This window comes from Cucurbita maxima, unplaced genomic scaffold, assembly GCF_002738345.1.
Source record: "Cucurbita maxima cultivar Rimu unplaced genomic scaffold, Cmax_1.0 Cma_Scf00066, whole genome shotgun sequence".
In the NCBI taxonomy this organism is placed as follows: Eukaryota; Viridiplantae; Streptophyta; class Magnoliopsida; order Cucurbitales; family Cucurbitaceae; genus Cucurbita; species Cucurbita maxima.
Window position 1 is genome coordinate 412,686 of NW_019272082.1, and position 6,614 is coordinate 419,299.

Here is a 6,614-nt window from a genome sequence, read left to right on the forward strand (position 1 = left end):
AGCTTTGCGTTCCAGGCTCGTGGAGCTTGTCGAAGCCCGTAGAGTGCCTTGTGCAGGCGTAGTACTTTATTGGGGTTGTCGTTGTCTAGGAAGCCAGGTGGTTGTCGAACATAGACGGTCTTCTTCAGCTCTCTGTTAAGGAAAGCAAACTTTACGTTCATATGGTGAACCTCCCAAGAGTAATGTGCCGCAATTGCCAGCAAGAAACGAACGCATTCTAACCTTGCCACTGGCGCAAATACCTCTTCGAAGTCTACTCCTTGCTTCTGGACATAGCTCTTTGCCACCAGACGGGCCTTGTGCTTCACAACTTCTCCTTTTTCGTGGCGCTTCAGTTTGAAGACCCATTTGAGCCCTATGGCTTGGTGTCCCGGCGACATATCCTCCAGACTCCACGTCTGGTTCTCGGTGATGGATGTCATCTCCTCCTGCATTGCCTTCAGCCAGCACGGGTTCTTTTCTGCTTCGGCGAAGGTGTTCGGTTCATCTGCACTGATGGCATGTAGTTCGGCCACTTCTTCGAGCTCGCGCACTGCCAGTCCAGGTGGTTCACCTCCTCCTACTAGGTCATCCATCCTCCGGTACGTGGCCTCCAGATCAGTATCGTGATCGGCATCCAGCGTCGAATCCGCAGTCCGTAGTGTTGCGAATTCCACTGGTTCACGGGTTGCACCTGCTGGCGGCGGTGACGGCTGCTGATGCCGGGCTCCTCCTTCTTCCGGCTTGGTGATGAGGTACTTCACCGTAAATTGATTTGGATTATGGTCTGCCTCGATCACGTCATTCCACTTCTAGAAGGTGCTTTTGTCGAAGACGATGTCTCGAGACACGTGAGCTCGCCCCCCCACAAGATCAGATAGTTTGTACGCCTTGCTCGGTTCATAGCCGATGAAGACGACCTTCAGCCCCCTGGGATCGAGCTTGGCGAGGTGGGGACGTGTTATCTTAATGTATGCGACGCAGCCGAACACGCAAAAATGATGTACCGCTGGTTTTTTGTTGTACCAGGCCTCATATGGCGTCTTCCCGTCAAGGCTTCGGGTTGGTGACCGATTGAGGAGATAGACGGCCGTCATTACTGCCTCTCCCTAAAATCTCCCAGGCATCCCGACCGTCACCAATAATGACCTCGCTGTCCCGATGATAGTCTGATTTTGGCGCTCCACCACTTCGTTCTGTTGAGGGGAGTAGGGCGCCGTTAGGTGTCGTTGTATGCCGATCTCGTCACAGTACTTATCGAAACTTGTCGAGGTGAATTCTCCACCTCGGTCTGTGCGCAACACTCGCATCTTCTTCTCACATTCGGCCTCCGCTCGCGCTTTAATGCACTTAACCGCCTCTGCCGCCTCACTTTTTGCTTGCAGTAGGGTTAACCACATGAAGCGGCTTTTGTCATCGACTAACAGGAGGAAGAGACTCCTACCGCCTGGGGTCGCCAGCTTGATAGGCCCACAAATATCGCCGTGTACAAGCTCCAACGGCTCATCGACTCGGTAGGATGTTCGAGACGGAAAGGGTGTGCGCCTCTGTTTGCCGATGAGGCACCCGTCGCACAGCTTGTTGACGCCTTTGATTACTGGCAAACCGTGCACCAACTCTTCCTTCTATAGCTTTTCTAGAGCAGAAAAGTTTAAGTGCCCGTACCTTGCGTGCCACCTCTAAGATACCTCTTTGGTCTTGGCCGAGAGACTGACAGATTGCTCTATCTCTAACCCCAGGATGTAAAGACGATTTGTCGTGCGCCTTGCCTGCGTGAGCAGCCGTCGTTGATTATCGTAGATTTTGAGTAGTCCGCGCTCGATGGAAATGAAGTAGCCTGTCTCATCGAGTTGACCTAGGCTCACAAGGTTAGCCTTGAGCCTCAGGATGAAGTAGACGTCGGTCAGCTTGCGATGCTTGCCTCCCTTGCTGGCGAACAGAATGGTGCCGCGTCCTTCGATCTCGATGACGGAGCCGTCGCCGAATTTTACCATTCCGCGGATCCCCGAGTCAAGCTCGGAGAACGCAGATCTAGCCCTGGTCATATGGTTTGTTGCCCCTGTGTCTAGGATCCTTCGCCGGTGCTTGTGTTGCTCGTCCCGCTCGCCGATCTGAGCGAATACTCGCTCCTCCTCCAGTTGAATTGGCTCCCTAGCTGGTGCCACCTTTGCTACGCCCAGCTGGAGCTCTTTCTCGAGTTCAACATCATCGTCGATTACCTCCATCTCCGTGGATTTGGAATCGACAATGGGGACACATGCACTTACCATGAAGAGAGCTGGCTCGTCCTCCTCGGATTGAGCCACATGGGCCTTTTCGGCCTTCTCCTTGTTCCTAAGTTTGCTCCAGCAATTCCTGCTCAAGTGTCCTCTCTTCCCACAGTTCGAGCATATCGGCCTTCTTTTGATTCCCATCTTTCCCGCGCGTGCGCCCGTGGGACATCCATGGCTTCTTACCGTCTTTGCGGCTGGAGGAGGACCCGTTGCTCTCGTCGGTGTTGTCGCGGAGCTTTAGGCATGCAAGCCATTCCTCTTCAGTGAGGAGTAGACGACCCTCATTGTCGACAGCTAAAATGGTATTTTTCTTCCGCTGCTCGACGTTACGCAGTCTTCCAGTCACCTCTTCTACCGTTAGGTCGTTCACGTCAAGCAATGTCTCGATTGAAATCGCTCGCGACTTGCTCGAGGTGATCAGGGACAACCTGCAGCATCTTCTTCACGAGTTCTGTCTCGCTGATGCTGCCACCGAGTGTGGTGATACTGTTGGCAAGCCCCGTGATCCGCATTAAAAAATCATCGACGGATTCGCCATCCTTAAAGTGGATCTCCGAGAGCTTCTTCCGCAGCTGCTCGATGTTGGATTCCCGCACTTGCTGTACACCGGACTCGCATTGATTTCAATTGATTGAATCGGTTCTGGTCTTCGCTGACTAAGGCTTTCCAAGACGAGTAGACCTTAGTTACCCGCTTATTGGGACCTGCAAGAAGCTGAGTTTCTTTGCTTGTCACACACATTGGAAAAAGAAAAAGTCAAAGCAGCAGACCATCCCATTATACACCTTTGCTACGCGCTGAAGCTCTTTCTCGAGTTCAACATCGTCGTCGATTACCTCCATCTCCGTGGATTTGGAATCGACAATGGGGACACATGCACTTACCATGAAGAGAGCTGGCTCCTTTTCGGCCTTCTCCTTTATCCCGTTGTTGCTCTCGTCGGTGTTGTCGCGGAGCTTTAGGCGTGCAGCAAGCCATTCCTCTTCAGTGAGGACCTCTTTAGTGAGGAGTAGACGACCCTCGCTGAAACTGGACCCGACGGGATTTGATTCCCTCCCAGGTCGATTGCGCTGGTGGGAGAGAGATGCCAGCATCTCTGGGGCCACAGATCGTAATATGGCGGCGAAGAATGCCTCATCATCACGGCATCGACCTCTTTCTTCATGGTGGTGATGAAGATGTCGACACACTACAGCAGCGTGGAGGAGTGAGTGAGCCTGCCCGAGATGTGCCGCACGATGTGTGTGTTTTTACACTTTAAATTTTCTTCTACTCGAACTTGAGACCTGTGTGTTGTTAAGTCAAAATTCTAACCACTTGAGCTATTCAACTTGTTTGTTGATAGGTTGGCTCCTCTGCAATGATATACATCGATGGCTTCAACTTGGCTCTGATACCACTTGTTGTTTTCAAAGAAATTGGGTGAGAGGAAATTGGTTGTTGGAAGAAAAATGCGTAAAAAAAAGAGGGAGAAAATGATAAACTTTGACTGCTTTTAATGATCAGGTAGTTTTAATATTCTCAACAAATTTCCTATTTAAATATAAAATATCCTAAAAATGTCTGGAGAGTGGCCAACTAAATTGTGTCACTCCCTACAAAATTTCCTTCTAAAATTTTGGTTATCCATTCGACGACGTGTTTTGTCAAATGGTCAAACTGGGAGATATTCTGAAATCGTGTGAATAAGGAAAAACGGTAAAAACTCAGGTTTTATCTAATAGTACGCGAGGAGCAAGGTATAAGGCGATTCTAACCGCACCGTACACCCCTCAACAAAATGGTGTGGCCGAGAGAAAGAATCAGACCATTCTCGACATGGTTCGCTCAATGCTCAAGAGCAAAAGGATCCCGAAGGAATTTTGGGCAGAAGCTGTGCAATGCGCCATCTACATACAGAATCGATGTCCACATGCGAAGTTAGATGATCAAACACCACAAGAGGCTTGGAGCGAATAAAAGCCTACAATCTCTCATCTCAAAGTGTTCAGTAGTGTGGCTTATGCTCACGTACCAAACCAACGAAAAACGAAGCTCGAAGACAAAAGCAAAAGGTATATCTTTATTGGATATGATGAGAAGACAAAAGGATACAAACTACTTGGCCCGATTAGCAAGATGGTGATAGTGAGTCGCGATGTGCGAGTAAATGAACAAGCGAATGAGACGGGAACAATTCGACGAAAGTCAATATCGAAGTAGAAGAATCATCAGTCGTTGCACCAACAAGTGCACCAGCAGACTCATAAATTTTCGTTGATGAAGATGAACCATGACAACCCAAAATGCAGAGTTTGCGAGATTTGTATGACTCAATAAATGAGGTATGCCTTGTATGTCTTCTGGCAGATGTTGAAAATATTAGCTTTGAAGAGGCGGTGCGAGACACGAAGTGACAAACTGCCATGGATGAGGAGATTAATCGCAACAACACATGAGAAGTGACAGAATTACCGGAAGGAAGTCAACCCATAGGTGTGAAGTGGGTATTTAAGAAAAAGATGAATGCTCAAGGCGAGAATGAGCGGTACAAGGCACGACTTGTTGCGAAGGGATACAAGCAAAATGCAAGAATCGACTGTGACGAAGTGTTTGCTCCCGTCGCTAGAATGGAGACAATCTGATTGATCATTTCCCAAATAGCCCAATTCAAATGCGCGATTTTTCAAATGGATGTCAAGTCAGCATTCTTGAATGGTGTGCTTGAAGAAGAAGTATACCTCGAACAACCTCCCGGGTACATGAAAATTGGAGAAGAGAAGAAGGTACTAAAATTGAAGAAGACGCTTTACGGGTTGAAATAAGCATCGCGAGCATGGAATACTCGTATCGACACATACTTCAAGGAGAACGGGTACAAGCAATGTCCCCACGAACATTCACTTTATACAAAGAAGAGTGGAGGTAATGTGATACTTGTCGCTCTCTATGTCGATGACTTCATCTTCTCAGGCAACAATGATGAGATGATAGAAGAGTTCAAAAGCACAATGACGCGAGAATTTGAGATGACAGACTTGAGCTTGTTGAAGTTTTTCCTCGGTTTGGAGGTTAAACAAGGAGAAACAAGTATTTTGAAGAAATACAAGATGGAAAATTGCAACATGGTATCAACACCAATGAAACCAGGTGCAAAGCTCTCAAAGTACAATGAAGGAGAACGAGTAGATGCAAATAGGTATCGAAGCCTGATGGAAGCCTTCGTTATCTTACATGCACAAGGCCAGATCTTTCATTAAGTGTCGGCATAATAAGCCAGTTCATGGAGGAGCCAATTTATTCACATTGGAAGGCATTGAAGCAAGTCCTATGATACGTCTAAGGAACGATGTCACTTGGGTTATTCTACTAAAAAACAGAAGATTACAAGTTAGTCGGTTACTTTGACAGTGATTGGTGCGGAGACATAGACGATCGAAAAAGTACATCGGGTTATGTATTCTTCATGAGCAACACAACATTTACTTGGCTTTCAAAGAAACAACCGATTGTGGCACTCTCGACGTGTGACGCTGAGTATGTAGTAACATCTTGGTGTGTGTGACACGCATTATGACTTAGAAATTTGTTGAGTAAGATGAAGCTAGAGCAACGAGGTGTAACCGTAATACAAGTTGACAACAAATCAACAATTGAGTTGTGGCCAAGAACCCAGTGAACCATGAAAGAAGCAAACACATTGACGTTTGATTTCATTTTATCTGAGATCATGTGAAGGAAGGAAATGTGGAATTGTTGCATGTGGCAAGTCTGGATTAAGTTGCTAACATTTTTTCAAAACCGCTACCGAAAGTACTTTTCGACAAATACAAGAAGATGATTGGCATGATAGACGACAGAGTATTTAAGTTTATGGGGAGTTTTGTTGAGAATAAACTTAAATGAGTTTTTAATTTGGTTAATTTTAGTAGGTTTTTGAAATTGAGTGGTACGAAGGAAAATGACACATAAAAAAATGAAGGACAATCATTTTAGGAGAGAGGGGGTATGGGATAACTAATTTAGATTTTAGAAAACCTATCCATTAATTCGTTTTACCTTGTAAAAAGCAAAGCAACAACATATCATAAGAAGAGTTTACAATGTAATAGAAAAGGGCTTTTCAGAATTTCTTTGTCTCTCTGTCTCTCCCTTCTCGACATCTTCTTCACAGTGTGAGAGTTATTTTAACAAGTTAGTTTCAGAGCGAGCATTTATTTCTACAAATTGGTATTGGAGTGGATTGTTATTTTCTACAAATTGGTATCAGAGCGACTTTTATTTTCAACCGTTATGAAGCTCAAAATTGGAGTACCTTAACATCAACCTACCTGAATTTTAATGTTTATCTCTTCGTGATTTTTTCACCAATCTTTCTCTAAA